General features: G+C 33.7%; 1 long non-coding RNA gene across 1 annotated transcript in view; it reads right to left on the reverse strand.

The window, feature by feature from the left end:
* Nucleotides 1-9,755: 9,755 nt before the first annotated feature.
* LOC116529454 overlaps nt 9,756-20,349 on the reverse strand; it is a 32,377-nt gene continuing 21,783 nt past the window's right edge. The window contains exon 2 of the long non-coding RNA XR_004259513.1: nt 9,756-10,160. This is a non-coding gene — a long non-coding RNA (uncharacterized LOC116529454). The remainder of the gene's footprint in view (nt 10,161-20,349) is intronic.

Below are 20,349 nucleotides of genomic sequence, written 5' to 3' on the forward strand. Positions count from 1 at the left end.
CCAACTTAGGTCTTCTGAATAGCCCACTGACAAATATAATGCCATCCAAATACTCATCCATTCTTCATTCCAGCAATATTCAGACCTCATCGTCCGCTAAATCCAAGCAACGTGTGTGTGTATGTGGTTTTGCAACTGGGCAAATAATCAAAGCAGAGGAATGAATACAACCATCTGTATGGAAATTGGTAAACTGCAAATTGGTCCCCTAACTGGGATTAGAGAGAATGCATGTTTTCCCCAGCTCTGCTTATTTCCCAGAATTTCATATACATCAATAACAATGGCTTTCCTTCCTTCAGCTAAAGATGGAGAGAGAGATGCTTTAAAGTTGTCAGTGTTAGGGAGGGTTTGTCCTGCATAGTTATAAGCCTATTATTTAAAAGAACAAAATGAAGGCTTGTTTCCTACAGTGAATTTAATACTTTTCCTGCCTTGTATTATGGTGATAGTGCTGAAAAGTAGAGTAAAAAAAAGAGAGGAAAAGATGCATTTTTTAAAACTCAAAACTAAATTGTAACCTTTTTTGTACGATGACTTAGCTGAGATATTTACTTACCAATGTAACTTTTAAAATCACAGTTAGAGCCAAAGAATATTTGATAATTTTTCCTTTAATTTTATAGTTAATGTCCATTATTACATGACATTTAGAAGAGTCTTCTAGAAGCCTAATACAATACAATAGGGTATCATAAAAATACCAAGAGTAAGATATCCCTGATATGCCATTGTTAAATTATGTACAAAGTATAAAATGATAAACCAAAAGAAACAGATAATAGTGATGATGTATTTTGTGTAATCAAGTCCTAAAGTCTATTACGTACATAAACCTGAAATAATGAGTTTGTATAAGTTCAGAAAAACTCTATAACCTTTGATAAACTGTGTACAATTTGGGGAGGGCAAAAAATGGAATATATGATTCCATATAAATGATTAGGATATTCTTGTCTATGAAAAAATCTTATGAACATAAATATCATTTTAGTTATTTCTGATTTTTTTTTTGGGGGGGGTTGGGCAGAGGCTTGCTCTGTCACCGGGGCTGGAGTGCAATGGTGCCATCTCAGCTCACTGCAACTTCCACCTCCCAGGCTCTATTTCTGATTTTTAAATGTATACTTTATTAGCTTAAAAGAAGGCAATGGAAGGAAAAAGATTCTTGGCTTGAAAAGAAATGTTTTTAATTTTATGGTGTGTTTTTGTTGTTGCTGTTGTTCCTCCCATAAACATAGTCATATAAGCAAGTTGATTTGAGAGAGTAATACATTCATATCATATTGTTGGACAGGATATTAACACTGATTGTAGTAGGTTGAATGATGGCTGCTCAAAAAGAAATATGTCCAAGTCCTAACCCCCAATATCGATGAATCTAGCTTATTTGAAAAATGATTTTTGTAGACATAATTGAGTGAAATATCTCAAGATGAGCCACATGAAGCTGAAGGCAGAGATTGGAGCAATGCATCTCCAAGCCAAGGAATGTAAAGATGGCTGACAGCCTCCAGAATATAGGAGGAAGGCACAGAACACATACCCTTTCAGAACCTCCAGAAAAAGCCAGCCCTTCTGACTTCTTGATTTTGATTTTTAGCCTACAGAATGATGAAAGAATATTTTTTTAAGTCAACATAGAAGTAACTTGTGAAAGTCCTAGAAATGAAATACACCAGTTTTTATAATACTGGAATTCAGGTATCATACTCAGCTTTCCAAATGAAAACTAGAAACAGTCATTTTACATCAATATAAACTTCATAGAAAGCAACACACTAAACTCATGAATAAAAACAAAGTAAACAAATGAAATCACTCCAACCTTACAATATGGTGTTTAGCATAGAAAAAGGGGTGGCAAATTAGACCTCAGAAAGCCCTCCTGAGGCACCTAATTTCTGATTATCCTGGGATTTTTAAAAATTGTTATTATATTTTAAGTTCTAGGGTACATGTGCAGAATATTCAAGTTGGTTTGTTACATAGGTATACATGTGGCATGGTGGTTTGCTGCACCCATCAACCCATCACCTAAATTAAGTATTTCTGCTAATGCTATCCTTTTCCTTGCCCTCCCCAAAACCTACAGGCCCCAGTGTGTGATGTGTCCATATGTTCTTACTGTTCAGCTCCCACTTATGAGTGAGAACATGCAGTGTTTAGTTTTCTGTTCTTGTGTTAGTTTGCTGAGAATGATGGTTTCCAGCTTCATTCATGTCCCTACAAAGGACATGAACTCATCCTTTTTTATGGCTGCATAGTATTCCATTGTGTATATGTGCCACATTTTCTTTATCCAGTCTATCATTGATGGACATTTGGGTTGGTTCTAAGTCTTTGCTATTGTGAACAGTGCCACAATAAACATATGTATGCAGGTGTCTTTATAGTAGAATGATTTATAATCCTTTGAGTATATACTCAGTAATGAGATTGCTGGGTCAAATGGTACTTCTATTTCTAGATCCTTGGGAAATCACTACACGGTAACTGACTTTTTTTTTAAGAGAAGTTGTAGCTTTACAAGAACATTCAGCAGAGGTATAAAGAGTTTCCATATGCCCCTTCCCCTCTTCCACTATCAACACATTGTACCAGAGTGGCATGTTTCTGATCTTTTTACTCCTTCCATTGTTTTGCCTTTTTCCAGAATGTCATACAGTTGGAAACATACAGTGTGTCATCTTTTCAGATTGTCTTCTTTCATTTACTAATATGCATTTTAAGATTCCTCCATGTCTTTAATGGTTTGATAGCTTATTTCTTTTAATGCTAAGTAATATTCAGTTGTCTAGATGTATTTACCTACTGAGGAACATCATGGTTGCTTCCAAATTCTGTCACTGATGTATATAGCTATTATAAACATCTATGTATAGGCTTTTGTGTGGATATAAGTGTTAAATGCATTTGGGTAAATATCAAGGAGCATGACTGTTGGATAGTATAATAAGAGTAGATTTATTTATTTATTTTTAAACTGCCAAACCAACTTTAAGTGGGAATTTCACATTCCCAACAGCAATAAATGAAAGTATCTGTTGCTCCACATCCTCACCTGTATTTGGTGTTGTCTCTGCCTTGGATTTTGGCTATTCTAATAGGTGTGTCATGGTATCTTGTTATTGTTTAAATTCTCATTTCCCTAATGGCATATGATGTTGAAAAACATCTCTTATGTTTATTTGCCCTCTTTATATATTTTTTGATAATGTTTCTTTTCATGTGTTTGGCCCATTTTTTAAAAAATTAGGTTGTCCATTTTCTGTTATGTTCTAGAAGTATTATAATTTTATGTTTTTATATAAATGTAAGTCTATTAGCCATTTTTTGGTTAATTTTTTGTGAAAGGTGTATGGTCTGTGTTTAGATTAATTTTTTTCCCTGGTGGACGTACAGATGTTCCAGTATCATTTTTTTTTAAAAGACTATCTTTGCTCCAGTGTATTGTCTTTGTTCCTTTGTCAAAGATCATTTGTATTATTTTGGTATTAAGGTAATGTTGGATCTCTTCCTGATCTCCCTACTATACTCCACTGAGTCATTTGTCTTGCTTTTCATTACTAGCACACTATCTTAATGACTGCAGTTTTTTAGTAAGTCTTAAAGGTATGTACTACCAGTCCTTCAACATTGTAATTTTCTTTAATATTATGTTGATTATTTTGAGCCTTTTATCTTCCCATGTAAATTTTAGAATTTGTCAATATCTACAAAAATAACTTTCTGATATTTTGATTAGAATTGTTTTGAATCTGTAGATTAAGTTGGGCAAATTTGACATTGACAATATTGAGTCCTACCATCTATGAATATGGAACATATCTCTAATGATTTAATTCTTTTTTTTATTTCTTTATTCATAGTTTTGGAGTTTTTGTCATATAGTTCTTGTATATTTTATTTTTAGATTTATATCTAAGGCTTTTCTTCCTGGGAGGTGCTCAAATAAAGAATAATGTGTTTTTAATTTTAAATTTCATTTGTTTATTGCAGGTATATAAGGAAGCAACTTTTGTACATTAATCACATATTCGACAATGTTACTATAATCGCTATTAATTCTATGAGTTGCTTTTGTTGGTTCTTTTGTGTTTTCCACATAGATAATCATGTCATCTACAAAGTCAGTTTTATTTCTTCCTTTCTATCCTCTATACATTTTATTTCATTTTCTTGTTTTATTACATTAGTTGAAACTTCTAGTATGAAGCTAAAAAGCAGTATTGAGATAAGACATGTTTGCTTTTTTTTTCTGAACTTAGCAGAAAAGTTTTTATAGTTTCTCACCATTGTGATAATATTAGCTGTAGTTTCGCTGAAGATAAAATTTAGTAAATTGAGAAAGTTCCCCTTTGTTCCTAGTTTTCTGAGAGTTTGTTATTTTTTGTCAACAATAAGTATTAGATACTGTCAAATGCAGTTTCTATATATACTGTTATAATCATATGATTTTTTCTTTTACAACCTATTGATGTGGTGGGTTACATTAATTGACTTTTCAAATATTGAACCAGCCTTGCATACATGGGATAAATCCACATGGTTGTGGTGTATAATCTTTTTTTAAATTATTGAATTCTATTTGTTAATATTTTGCTGAGGAATTTTTTATATATGTTCATGAAACATATTTGTCTATAGGTTTTTATTTTTTTCTCATTATATTCCTATTTGATCTTGGTGCTAAGGCAATCTTGGTCTCATATTATGTGTTAGGAAGTATTCCTTCTACACCTATATTCTAGGACAGAATATAGAAAATTATTAAAATTTATCCCTTGGTTGTTTATTACATATTCTACTATTAATCAGTGAAACAGAACTAAGAATAAAAGGAGTAAGTGTGACAATACTATAGAAATCTAAAATATTATCTTTAGTATTATCATTTTCTGGTAGCAGGAATAAAGATTTATTTTCAGATAACAATCTGACATATAAAAAAACTGTGGTTTAGTTTTAGAAAATAAATGTCGATTACCAAGTATAATTAAGTTAATAATGTATGATATGTTATATACACTGTGAGCAATGTAAAGGAAATTCATTTCAATTTAGAGCAATATTCAAAGACAGTTTGGATCTAAGCCCATATTGTAAACTCCTCTTAGCTACCATTTTTTAAAAAATTAAGTTTCTAGGGATATACTTATCTTTGTTAAATAAATAAGTTTTAATAACTGAAAATCATCAGCAGTTTGGAGTCCCCTGTGAAAAATAAAAAAAAAAATTCTAAAACTAGTTATCATTCAAGCTTCCCAAGATTTCTCTTAGCCTTAGTTTTGAGGCCTAGAGCCAGGTGTGATCTCTCAGTACTTTCTTGAGTCATTCCAAGTTAGTTCTCAAAAATAGGTTTATTAATTATCTATTCATTCACTTATCAAAAGCAACAGGTCAAGAATACCAAAGTTGTCAAAAAAAAGTTGACAAACATTTTCTTTTTCTTGAATAACTATACCTAGTTCTGTGTTGAAGGAAATGCCCATGGGTTAACTATTTTGTGAATAGCAAATGTCAATGAGAAGAGTGACCATTTATTTTTCTAAGCAAATTTTTAGAATATGTGGGTATATTGGAAAATTAGCAACATAAAGATTCTAACTTCTCAAAAAGTCTAGCCTATCTCTGTTTCTTTCTTCTCCAGTGCCGCTGTAAGACCTATAAGACAACTTGTACTTGACCCTAGAGTAACTTCATTAAACTTATTCACAATATACCATTAATAAATTAATTTTATATGTGTATGTGTGTGTGTTACACTCCAGATACTGTATAAGGGAGTTGCAAATCAGTACTTGTGTGCATAGTGCTTTCATTTTGATAGAAGACTACAATACATAGATAAACAAATAAATATATATGATTTCCAATAGGGATTGTTTTATGGGAAAATAAAGGTTGGCAAGGTCCGTTTACCTTTGGTCATGGGAGTGTTTTTCTCCAGCCAATATAACAAAATTTAAGGGAGGTTTATCTGATAATGTGGAATTGCAGCAGAGACCAAGTTAAAGTAAGGTTTTGAACAATGAGTTTTTCTAGGAGAAGAAATTTTTAGGCAAAAACGAGATAAACCTTGGGCCAAAAGTTACATGGATTAGAAGGTCAGAAATCAAGAGATAAGAGAGTAGGTAGGAGAACAGTTAAGGTCATAGATGCAGAAGGAGAGTAGACAGGGCCTGTAGAACCTTGTGGACTACTATAAAGTGTTTGAATTGTGCTTTTAAGAAGTTTTAAAAACAATTAACAGACCAGGAGCAAGGTGTGAAATGATATAATTTACAATTTGAGAGGGTAGCTCTGACTGTTAGCTTTAGAATAAATTCCCAGGACATAGAAGGAAAAAGATCAGTTAGAAGTGATTTCAATAATAAGTGTTAACTGAATTCAGCCTGACAGTGTGGCAGGACCCAGGGGGTAAGAATGGAAAGATTCAAAATGCATCTGGACATTGGAGCTGACAGGATCTATTGGTGTCTGTGGATGGATTAGAGGTGGAGTAGAAAAAAATGAGATCAATGAATGATGATGCCAAAATTTTTAACCTGACACATAAATAAATGAAGTTTTTACTTGCTGTGATGGAGATTACTGTCAGACAAGTAGGACTGGAAGTAAAACCACAAGTTTAGCTTTGAAGATGTTACATTTGAAATGTTGAGTAGGCAGCTTGATATCTATATGTGAAGCTCAATAAAAAGGTCCAGAATGGATATATAGATTTGAAAATCATCGATGTTCAGATGACATCTAAAATCATGAGCCTCGATAGGATTGCCCAATAAGTAAGAGGAAAAAAGGTTTATGACCAGGATGAAAACTAGGTTTTATGGAGCTTGAAGCTTCACAATTTTGCTGATTATTTTTGATAAAAATATTAGGCAATTAAAATAATCAAGTACAAAGTTTTGAAGGGGTACTAACCGTATCGAGAACTCCAAAGCTTGAATTTTGTTAAGATCATGGCAAATCTGCTTGAGGTTGGAGAGTTGGGGGCTAAGTAGCAGAGTAGACTAAGCAGTTGCCAACTTGTAAAATGAAACTAAAAGGTGGCATTCCAGAAGCAAAGCAGCTAAAGTGTTTCAAGGAGGCAAGAGTAATCCACTGTGACTCCACAGATAAGATGAAGACAAATAATGTACCATCAGATTAGGTAACTTTGTGGAATTTGACAAAGAGTAGTGTTGGTTGGTGTAGTAGGAGCAAAACCCATGTTTCTCTGTACCTTTGGAGTAGATAGACTCTGAAAAGTTACTTTGTTAGTGCTTGGTTGACAGTAATGCATAAAGTGTTGAGAAATAATACCATTGCTTTTGAAAAAGACTAGACCAATTGAACTCCTACCAAGAGTATCTGTGAATTTCTGTTTTTTTTTCCCCTTCTCGTATTATCACTTAAATATTTAGGGATATTTAAGGGGGAAAAAGTTACCTTGTTATTTTCTTATTTGTATTTCTCTAATTAGTAGTAAAGGCAGGTATCTCTTCCCATGCAGTGGCCTCCTTTATTTCCCTTCTATAGACTGAGCAGTGTCCCCATCATTCCATACCAACATTTTCTTGTTTATCTTGGATGTTTTTTCCGTACATGAATTTTAGAATAAGCGTGTAAAGTAAACAAACAAACAACAAAAATAACATTGCCAATTTGATAGGCATTTCCCCAAATTTAGATTTTAAATTATGGGAAAACTGACACCTTTATACTGTATCTTCTCTTTCATTTGAGTTTACTTTATGTCCTTCAGTAAAGTTTATAATTTACCACACACACATACACACAGACACACACACACACACACTCTACATTGGGTAGATTTAGACACATAAGTGGAGAGTAATTAGGGAGCAGTGAGTTTTCTGTAAATGAAGGAGATGTATGCAGCAATTCAAAGGGATAGATACATCAAGGGATAAATTTAAAGATGGCTCATATATATGTGATTTGATCTACTGGATAACTAACATTTAGATTACCCATAAACAGCCTATGTTAAATGCAGGAACATAAGGTTAACGACAAGGACAGACCATTTCTTTTTAATAAGAGTACAGCTGTAAATACAACATGCCCTTTTACCCAAATTTCTTCTATTTCCTGAAATACATAAAACTACCTATGTGCAACGACAGAAGAGATCTTTAGTACAAGCCAAACATCTTGTGAGAGAGGTTTTCAGCTAAATACTTTTATGTTTTTGTGTTTATATCTTTCTTTCTTTCCTTCTTTCTTTTCTCTCTCTCTCTTCCTTTTTTCTTTCTCTCTCCCTTCCTTCCTTCATTCCTTCCTTCCTTCCTTCCTTCCTTCCTTCCTGCCTGCCTGCCTGCCTGCCTTCCTTCCTTCCTTCCCTCCTTCCTTATTTTTTTGTAGAGATGGGATTTTACTATGTTGCTGAGCCTGATTTCACACTCCTGGCCCCAAACAATCCTCTCGCCTCAGATTCCCAAAATACTGAGATTACAGGAATAAGCCACCATGATCAGCCATGCTTTTGTGTTTAATATAAGAAATAGATTGTACTTGTAAACATTCAACTTTATTGAAGCATAAGTTCCATTTAATATAAGTATATATTAATACTTCAATGAGTATTGAGAAATGTGTACACTCTTGTAAGCATCATTCTGATCAAAGCCTCATTCTGATCACATTATCATCACTTTCAAAAATTTCTGGTATCCCTATTCAGTCAACACTGCACAATACTCACTCCAGTTAACCATTCTTATGATTTCTATCACCAAAAGATTAGGTTTAAATGTTGTGGGACTCTATATAAATGACATCCTGTGGGATGTGCTCATGTGTGTGACTTCCTTGCCACTGTGTTGATTTGGGTATTAGAGTTTCGTTATTAGTATTGCTGAGCAGTATTTTGTTGTATGTGTATGCTACGATTTGCTTATTCATTTATCTACTGATGGACATTTGGATTGAATCAAATTTTTGCAGTTTTTGTGGAGTTCTTATGAACACCATATAAATTTTCTTGTGAGTACGCATTTTTATTCCTTTGGGTAAGTCCCTGGAAGAAGGATCTGTATGTCATACAATAAATACGTGATTAACTTTATTAACCAACTGCTCAATAGTTTTTCAAAATAGTCATAGTATCTTACCTTCCCATCAGCATTTTATGAGAATGACAGTGGTTCCACATCTTCAGAATTGTTAAAGTGGTACCCCATACAATTAGCTAGAAATATTTCCAGTCTCTAAATTTTCTAAGCTGATCTTTGTGAAATTATACATATGAAGTTGGTTTTTTGAAAGGAACGGAGTCCAATGTAAAGGATACTTACCTAATATTTTCTTGTCATAATCAACTCTGTCAATGAAAACTACCATACTAGAGAGCCTGATTATGAAGTAATGTACAATGGACTATTGTAAATGCTCTGTAAGATATTAAAAAAACAAATATTGGCTGACTATGGAACTTAAAATGGCTGCTTCCATGGATCGTCTCAAATAAAAATGCTGTGATTACAAATACTGTCATGACACCATTAATCAAGGATTAAGAAATTATTAATTACATTCAATAGTAAATCCAGGTACAACCATGAGAAGACACTTTATTATCAAAGTATTTATTTGCCAATAGACTGTTTTCTCATTTTGCTAACTAAAATTATTTTCTTACAGGGAAAGCTTGTTTTTTTTAACCATAAAAATATAATTTTTTTCCATTGATACTCATTTGTGCTTGGAGTGTATTTGTATAAATGGCTTCATTTATGAATTTCTTTTTTTTTTTTTTCAAAGAAAGTAAAGCAGTTGCTGTTGAATGCCATGTTACATATCACTCTGGCCCACCTTTGAGTTTATCTGCAGCTACAACTGAGAGTTCCTATTAAAGCCGGTTGCTTTCACACTGAGGTCTGTTTGCTTCAATTGCGAGAGTTCTCTTGTTTATCTCTGCAATCAAGGGTAATCTTCAATTAAGAAAGGATGTGGGTTGATGAATAAACACCCAACTGGGACTATTCTGAAGCATGTTCTACTTGATTACTCAGAGGATTCCAGGAAGACTGAGCCACACTTGCTTCCTGTGATGATCTGCTCCTTGACATTGACTTCCATTGTGTGGCTTTCCTCTTTTCCCTGTTTCACTTCTCTTGTTCCTTTACTTGTGCTTCCTGGCATCATCTCTGAAAAATATGACTTGTCTCATTATCTATTTCTGTGAGAAGTCACACCAAGAACAAAAACTTATGTGATAATAAAGGTCTTATTCATTCACTCATTCAACAAAGACTTATTACATCCTTATATTCTCCCAGGTATTGTGAATGAGTGAGACATGTTGCTTGGTTCTCAGATAGCTAACAATTTACTGGTGAAGACTGACATTGAGCAAGTGGTTATAAATATATAGAGACAAGTGCTATAAAGACTAAAATGTCAACTCTGTGAGGGCAGGGCTTTCATCTGTATAGTTCTACTCCCCTTCCCCCAGGCATTACCGTATTTCCAATGCCAGAAAAATTTCCTGACATAGTAGTTGCAAAAAAATGAATGAATGCTAAGGTTTAAACTAGAAACCTTTAGCAATTACAAAGGAATCACTACAAGTAAAGGAGAGTGGAAAAACTATACAAAATGTAAGTTTAATTTTCTTACTGGGTAGCTACAGGCAGAAAAACACTAACAAATAAAAAGAATTAGTAGACCCATTAGAGCATAGAGCCAAAGGTTCCTTGGATGGACATCATTACCTTCTAAATTTAGGGACACCAAGCTACAGACTCTTATAAAATATCACATATAATATGCCCCTGCATTGGTTTGCCAGGGCTGCTGTTACAAAGTACCACAATCCGAGTGGCTCAAACAACATAATTTTTTGACTCACAGTTTTGGGGGATAAAAGTCCAAGATCAAGGTGCTGGCAGTGCCAAGTTCTATCTTAGGGCACTAGGGAAAGATATGTCTCAGGCCTCTTTCCTGACTTCTGGTGTCTAGCTGACCATATTTGGCATTCCTTGGCTTGTAGATGGATCACTCAGGTCTTTATGATCATGTTCAGATGAAGTTCTCCCTGCATGCATGTCTATCTCCAGATGTCCTCTTTTTTTTTTTTTCCCATTTATTTATTTTATTGCATTTTACATTTTGGGGTACATGTGAAGAACATGCAAAATTGTTGCATAGGAACACATGTGGCAGTGTGATTTGCTGCCTTCCTCCCCATCACCTACATCTGGCATTTCTCCCCTTGCTATCTCTCCCCAGCTTCCCACCCCCCACCCTCCCTCCCCTATTTCCCCCCAACTGACCCCAGTGTGTAGTGCTCCCCTCCCTGTGTCCATGTGTTCTCATTGTTCAACACCCGCCTATGAGTGAGAACATGCGGTGTTTGATCTTCTGCTCTTCTGTCAGTTTGCTGAGAATGATGGTTTCCAGGTTCATCCATGTCCCTACAAAGGACCCAAACTCATCGTTTCTGATGGCTGCATAATATTCCGTGGTGTATATGAACACTGATCATATTAAATTTGAGGATCATCCTACTCCAAATAACCTCATCCTAACTACTTACATCTGCAACAATTCTATTTTCAAACAGGGCCACATGTTACAGTACTGTGGGTTAGAACTTCAACCTGTGAATTTTTATGTGAACAATTCAAGATACAACACCCATCTTTCTTCAGCCTTGGAGCTGAATGGAGAGAAGTCTCTAGAATATAGTATACAGCAGGTGAGACTCACCAATAAAGATGCTATTACTTTAGCTTTTCACAATGACAGGTATGGCTTGAAGTTATCCCTTTCATATTATTGCATGTAATAACAATAGATTATAATTACCTTTGCATAGTCAGATTCACTAGTAGCTTATTGTTTAGTGTAAGACAATGCACATACTAAAGATAACCACATCAATTTCTTTCTAAATAATCCACTACTCAAAAATCCAGATGTTTGAGTAACAATAAATTTATTAGGCAAGGTTTTTAAAAATAATTTGCTCAATCTTAGTATTTTTTTCCGTTATTATAAATCTAAACTTTGTTAAAGTCCACACTTTATAAACCAAATTAATTATTCCTTTCTATGTCCCCTGCAATGTCTAAATAAAATATTTTTTTTCATTTTAATATATTTTGATCTATATTTTATTACTTCCATAGAATTTTAGAAATACTATTTATTGACTTATTTTTTTCAATAAAACCTAAGTGGATGTTAGGAAAGAAGTAGAAAGGTCAATCAGGTACAAACTAGAAATACTATAGTCATTTTTTTCCAGATATTTAAATAATTAATAAATAATAAATGCATATTAAAACATTAGAGGTAAAATACTGTAATATAAATAGACATAAATAGCTGAAGTGTTTTTGTTAATGATTACCAAATATCTTAGCACATTTAATAATGCCAGTCAAAACCAAAATAAGCTCTGTAACATAAATGTGATTCTTTAATGTCAAATATAAGTGTGGAAGCTGAATTATAAATTTAATCGCAGATAAGAAGCTAAGTATGTTTATTGTAACATTCTTTTTCAAACAATCCATTTTCTTAGCTGATAAGCCATACCTCACAACATGAATAATATAATTAACAAAGATTTTTGGCAGCTGATTAGCAGATATATATGCAGTTTGTTTTTGCCTCTTGAGTTTCAGGCTATTGTTAAGTTATGCTTATTTAAAGAAGAAAATACCTTGTCACAAGGATGCCCAACAAAACAGCAATCCATCATACAGAATTTACTTCAGAAATTACCATGTCCCAGAGCACGATTTCTCTGTGACCTAGAATTAATTGAAGAATTGATGCAAGAATCATCATAAATACAAAAAGTGACAGAAACTGATCTTTTTGAGGTCAACAGAGTTTTGATGAAGGAGGCTGTGATGTCGTCCAAAGGGCAATATCCAGACTAAAGGTCTCCCAGTTTTGTTCTCTGTTTGATCTTTTGATCTCTACTCAATGTTTCAATGTCATTACCCAAGAGTAAGAAAGAAAGGTCATTTTTTCCTTTAAATTCTGAGCTCTTTAACTTCAGTATGTTTTTATTTACCCCTTTTTTTTTTTGGTTTCAATTTGTCTCACCTGGTCTTTGGTAGTCCAAAATCCTTAGGCTGGCAATAATGTACAAAGAATTTGCTCTAGAAGAACGAAGTCCAACAGTGTGTCACAGTCATTAAAACATTTATGGACTTTGTAGCCACGTGAAACTTGCCTCTGTTCCCAATTCTATTTCTATTTCACTAGGTGATTAAATCAATTGCTTAACTTTCTTCAGTGTTGATAAAAGTATCATGAAATAACAATACTCTTTCCTTTTGAACATTTTTTTTTTTCTGTGCAATAGTAATCCTCATCATTGTCAGATGTGTGCTTTGGGCTTACGAGGAAAAAGCTCGTGATTCTGGTAATTGGAAAAAGAAAAGCATTAATATTTTTCCTCGTATTAAACCATACATAGGTGATTTTAATAGCAGCCACAGTACTCTAGTTTCATGTCTCATTTGCAAATAAATGTTGCTAAATGAGAATACTACATGAACTGAAATTTTGGAAGTTATGTTAACAATCTATCTGTAATGTATGACTTTAATTCCTGTGGTGTAGTCAGAAAAGACCATGGACCTCATCTGTTGTCTAGTTTCCAGTTATATCACTGAAGAACTGAAATAGATTGATGGGAAAAGGCAGAAATTAGGAAACACTAATGTTAAGTGAAGGAGTATATGGTTAGGAAACAATAAGTGTTTCTCTGCTGAATAATGAGGGATGGAAAGTAGCTCTAATTGCACCCTTCTCTGAACTGCAAAGGCCAAGTGCTGCTCATCCTAAACACGGGCCATGTCCGACACATCCCTGTAACTCTGTGATCTTACTATATAATAATTGTTTATAGGTTTATTCCCAGTAGAAGTTATGCATGTGCAGGCAGGCTTATCTCAATAAAATATCTGTTTTATTGTGACAACAAAATATTAACTCATGTCTCCTATAGCTTTAAAAAGTCAGCTTTTTTTTATATATATTTTTTTATATATATTTTTTATATATATATGTTGAGGAGCATGCTTGCATCAATTATATATGTTACCTTTTTCACTGATGAATTTTATGTTTAGACATCTTGATAAATAACAAAATATTTGAATATATATATTTTTCTGTTTCAAGAAGTTTAATTTATAGACCTAGCAGAGTGCCTGATAAAGTGATGTCAAATGATGACAAAACTAGGGAGATAGATACCAAAGTAGGACTGGGGACAATTTGTGAAATAAGATGAAATCAAATTTTATATAGAATATTTTGGGGTACACAGAAAATGATCAATAAATGTGATTAGGGTCTTCTACCTCACAATCTAATTTGAATAAAATGTCTAAATTCTTCTAGTAGCCACAGATATCTACCTAAATATTGCTTAATATAAAAATCAAAAATATAATGTAGTGCTTTGCACTAAAGCATTCAAGAAATGTCTTTCAATTGATTTGACATGGATATATGACAAGAAATAATGAATGAATGAATTCTGCCATAGTTTCAATATGTCCCCCAAAATGCATGCATTGGAAACTTAATCCACAATACTACGAGTCTTGGGAGGTGAGACTTTAAGAGATGATGTTATCCCCACAGTGGGTTAGTTATTGCAGAAGTGGGTTCCTGATGAGTGCAGCCACTATTTGCCTTGCAACATGCTCTCTTGGCCTTGTGCCTTCCACCATGGAATATTGCAGCAAGAAGGACCTTGCCAAAATGTTAACCCATTGACCTTGGACTTGCCAGCCTCCAGAGCTATGAAACAAATACATATTTTTTATCATAAATGACCAAGTCTTACTTTGTTATAGCCACACAAAATGAATTAAGTCAATTCATTGTTCCATAGGCAAAAACAAGTAGCCTTTATGATTCCTTTACTTATGAGTTCAGATTATAATGCCTGAAGTCACATAACTGCTAAAAGTTGTTTTTAAAACTCAATACTGTTTATTTAAAATGCTCTAATTTATTTTAGATAATATTTTTAACATTCCTGATTTGGAATGAGAAAAATAACATTTTCTGTGTGATGGTCCTTTCATGAATTTTTGTAGAAACTCCTACTTGAACTTTCTCTTAATATTCTCTTATGTTTCTCTCTATGGAACTATTCTTCTGAAGACCTACTTCTCCAAGAGAAACAATTGCATTTAACTAAGGACAAGGACTAATACTGTTACTATGTATATCATTGTGTATTGACAACTAGAAAATCATAGTAGATAGATTTATAAACAGTATTGCTGTTTTGCCCTGCAGGAAACCTGCAATTTGATCAAGATCCACATTTAATTCCTGTCTTTATATTCAGATCTCAGTTATATTTTCTCCTTGGCATCTTTAAAAGCTATTCTATACAAAATAATTCTATTAATAATTAATCAGTCTGCCTTTATGCCTTACTATAACCCCCAAATTGCTTTAGATAGGTAAAGAGATAGGTAGCACTGTAGATAAATAATAGAAATAATAGCATTCTGTCACGTGATTTGTTACTCCACTGCAGATTATATCTTATAACTTATGAGAAGAAAGCTTTAAATGAATTTCCAAGGTCATAACCCTATGGTGATGAAAACTATACACACAATTCACAGTGTTCTTACTTTATTTTTGTAATAAAATATTCCATTTTGTGACAATAAAATATTAACTTATATCTTCTATATTTTAAAAAAGTTAGCTCTGATTATTGTATATGTATGTTGAGGAGCATGCTTGCATCAATAATATATATATTACTTTTTTCACAGCTGAATTTTATGTTCAGACATCTTGATAAATGATTAAACTTTTGAATATATGTATTTTTTGTTTCAAGAAGTTCAAAAACACTATCAATAAAATGAAATCTAATAGAAATACTGTGATTTAACAATATATAACTTTCTGTCCTTTAAATATAAACATATATAGCATGTATAAAATCATCTATGGTAGTTCCACAAAGTGAGAGCTACCATTGTGAAAACATCCATCCCAATTCGTACACAAAATGCTCTATAAAAAGTCTAAAATTAATGTTTTCACTGAAAATATAATATTTGTTTATATTCTATGTCTATATATAATTTCTTAGCATATCAAATAATGCATATATATATATGTGTGTGTGTATATATATATATATATATATATATATATATGTCTCCTTTGTGTGATAGGCATCAATTCTATAGGTGACCATAGGGGAAAAGTATATATTATTTCTTGATATTTCTTAATATTTGTAATGTGTCATAACCTCAAAGTTAAAACTCCTATCTGTTTCAGAATAGACATTTAAAATTATTCTGTCTCACCAACTGGCAAAATAGGGCAAAGAAACTATGCCCAGGTCTCATTATTTATTTAAACTGAAATATATTAATATATGGCCACAAACTGATTTTTTTCAAAAATTTTCAAATGGTGTTTAAAAATTAATCACTCTTAATTTATCTCTTTGGTCCCAAATTTGATGAGAATTTCAGTGCTAAATGTCTGTTATTATTCTATATCCAACATCTAGAACAAAAATGTGGAGCAACTGTTTGTTTGCCCTCTCAATGATCAAACTAAAATCATCAGGGGAAGGAGGAATGTAGGATCTGGCTACATTCCTACATGTAGGAATGTAGAGATGGCTAAGAGAGGAGAAATTAATTCTAAATAGAAGTGAATATGTGCTTCTACTGATGACAGAACTTACGGCTAACATCCTCAAAAAATGGCACTGTGTGTGCAGAACAGGTTATCACTAATTGGAGCTCCACCCACCTCATTCCAGTTCAGTCCCTATTGCTAGTTAATCTGAAACTTCTAAGAATAAGTCCTAAAATAGTGATCAAGAAGTTGCACATAACGGGGTGTAGCAAGTCAGCAGAAATTTGTTTGTACTGAGAGTATCTTAGGGTTGGCAATATGAGGAAAATTACCGGTTAATCCCTATATGGGACCTCGGAACTTTCCTGATTAACCAAATTTGCTTGTGTAAGATGCATACTTTGGTTTTTAACTGGGACAGCAGCTGGCAGCATGCTACAAAGGACCTATGCAGTAATCACCCACTCACTTTGAGAAAGCCAAAAGGAAAACTTCTTCAGATGAAGCCCTGAAGGGTTTCATGCCTCAGAACTGCTAAGATTTTGCAGTTGGAATGATTTTAGAGAAATTTGCAAGGAAAACTTCATTATGAATCTCTCATACACCGTGTCCCCTGAGAAGCTTATCACTGTTTGTCAACTGCAACAGAAAGTATAATGCTTTTTTATTAATAGGGTTCTTTTTTTTTCCAAAGGGATTGTTGTAAAATACCATGATTAATTGAAGATTTCTTTTTACTTCTGATTTGCCTGATTGACACAAGTAACCCTTATTAATTTCCCCAGATGCTGAAAGCAGGGGTAGCAAAGAAACACAAGACAATGCATTATTTATTCTGATATTCAGTGGTCATTTTCATCCTAGTCACAAATATTAATTTAATGAGGCCACATCACCATGCTTTTCACCAACTCTGACATGGTGGTGGGGTGTGGGGTGTTGATTAAACTGATTAAACTCTCTAGGTGAAGCACATTTTCTCAAATTCATGTTTGGATGCTTAAAATTCCTGTCATTCATCATGCCATATATAATGTATCTCCTCTTATCAGTCGCATTTAGAAAATGATAGAACAAAATAATTATGCCAAAAGTTAGAAAAGCTCACCAAATGTATAATATCTTCAACTGCTTGGTATTTAAAGCAATTTGACCATGGTAGGTTTAAACGTTTATGGATTTGGTAAGTTTTGCTTTACCCATTTGTTTAGAGAGCATACTACTTTTATCAACATTTCTTATAGATTGTAGAATAGTAAGGCAAGTATCCAAGAATACTATGTGCCACCTTATCATTATATTTTGTTAAGTATTATAGGTTCTACTAAATTGTTATTAATGTTTAATAAAATATGATTGTCTTCATCCATAACATAAATTCTAGAACTCTTCCACCTCTATGAATTCTCATTTTCAGTTAATATATAAAGATATGCACATAAGAAATATTTTTAAAATAAATCTAACTGTACATATTTCATTAAAGATGGTCAGGTTAAGGTAAATTATTGGAGACTAAAATTTATGTGACTACTGATTTTTTCTTTCCTCAAGTACAAGCTCAAAACATTCACTTCAAAATGCTGAAATCATCAGTGATAAATACTATTCTCAGAAAATCTGGCATTGTGCTGATTGTAAGTCCTTTATGTTTTCCAGAAGCTGGAAATACATCATCTAATATTTTTAATTATATCTATCCTCCCTGTGACTCTCAGAATTCTCTCTAAAATACAAAACTTATCATAAAATTCTGCTTTTATAAGGTATTAATTAAATTATTTTTACCTATTGAAAAAATTCTTCCCAAGATGTGATATTCTAAAAATCCCTTGACATCGTTTATACAGTTGCCATTTACTGTCCTAGTAGATCCCTTTTTGTTTGCTGTTTCTGAATCAATCTGAAAAGGCCAGTTTTTATATAACCTCTTCTGTGACTCCTCATTGGATATCCTATGACCTCATCTGTCTTACTTGAGTGCCCAAAAGAACCCTGAATGCCACACAATACTATATGACATCACTGCAATGCAATTACTTGCTGGCAAGTTAACACTGACCCTGAGTTCCTCCATAACAGGAAGAACTTTGCATCTACACTGCCCAGCATAGTGTATGGCACAGAGGTATGTATGGATACCTGAACTGATGATTGCATTATCAAACTTTTTTATCATTATCAATGAGAATTGTCTAAAAAGGTCACTTCTCTTGGCAGGCCATAAGAAATTGGGTGAAATATGTCACAGGATCATCTATAACAAACAGAATAAAGTGGAGTATCGTCAATAGGAAAGCTAGCAACTGGCTGCCTCTTCATCTAGAAAACTCAGTCTCCCCTGTCACAGGAAAAATGGCTCTAAACTGCCTTGTGTATTCCAGGTAAGAGACAATCCAGGCTCCCAATCAGTGAGGATGGAGAAGTCAGGAGGGATATTGAGCCAGGGGTCTGGAACTATGAGATACTCTGGAAAATCCTCAGAGGCCCAACAGCTCAAAGGCAGAGGAGAAGTACATGGCCTCTGCTCCCAAGCAGCATACTGAGCTCTCTCTTCGAGAACTAAATTAAATCTAACACTATCCTCAGCTTTACATGCCTGCCTGCCTCACCAGACTTCATGCACCAAAAAGACTAGAGCAATGTTTCTTTTTTGTTACTATGTTGATCCTTCCAAGCAGAATCCTTAAGTATAAAAAAGGTGCATGTGCTGGTTGAAAAATCTTAAGTGCTAACACATGTTGAATGAATTCTGGGTGCCAAGTACTACTAAGGTGCTTTCTAATTTTAATCCTTACAACCACCATTTGACATGGATACTGCTTTCTCCTCCTTTTTATGTGAAAAGACTGAATATACATGCATTATTTATGTAAGTTAAATCAGGTGATATTTGTATTTCATTTGTATGTATTTAGCTATCTTGTAAGGCTCCTAGCCATGCTACTTCAGGTATTAGAAGGGTTTCAGCTTTCCACCTATGTGCCCCAGTTATTCACTAGTATTAACTTGTAAACTTGCCAGCAAGTAATTGCACTGCAGTGATGTCATATAGTATTGCGTGGCATTCAGGGTTCTTTTGGGCACTCAAGTAAGACAGATGAGTTCATAGGATGTCCAATGAGGAGTCACAGAGGAGGTTATATAAAAACTGGCCGTTTCAGACTGATTCAGAAAAAGCAAACAAAAAGGGATCTACTAGGACAGTAAATGGCAACTGTATAAACGATGTCAAGAAATTTTTAGAATATCACATCTTGGGAAGATTTTTTTTAATAGGTAAAAATAATTTAATTAATACCTTATAAGGAAAATCTCCCACTACCTTCAAAACAATCTGTGTGCCATGACCTACTACAGTGCTTGCTTCTCTTCCTTTTTACTTGTCCATGTACTCCATTGCTGCTATTACTCATCAGAAGAGGTGTTGTCTCTGGATGTTTATCAAATGTTAAATTCTTGGATTAACCGAAAGAGGCTGGGTCCTGGGCCTCAAGAGGAAGGGAGAGATGTGCTGCTTCCTGTGAGACTGGGAACCACATCTTTCCACCTCCTTGACTTTCACTGGCTAGCTGTGTTTTCTGACCCTGCTGGTGTGGAAACTGAAGGATGGATGACAGGGATCAGACACAGAAAGCCTTATGAAGCATTTATTCACTCAATAAATACATACCATCCTCAACCCCTATTCAGTTCTAGGCATTGTCTTAAACATTTGTAACTCGC

The sequence above is a fragment of the Sapajus apella genome, unplaced genomic scaffold (assembly GCF_009761245.1).
Source record: "Sapajus apella isolate SASKATOON/1434 unplaced genomic scaffold, GSC_monkey_1.0 scaffold3, whole genome shotgun sequence".
In the NCBI taxonomy this organism is placed as follows: domain Eukaryota; kingdom Metazoa; phylum Chordata; class Mammalia; order Primates; family Cebidae; genus Sapajus; species Sapajus apella.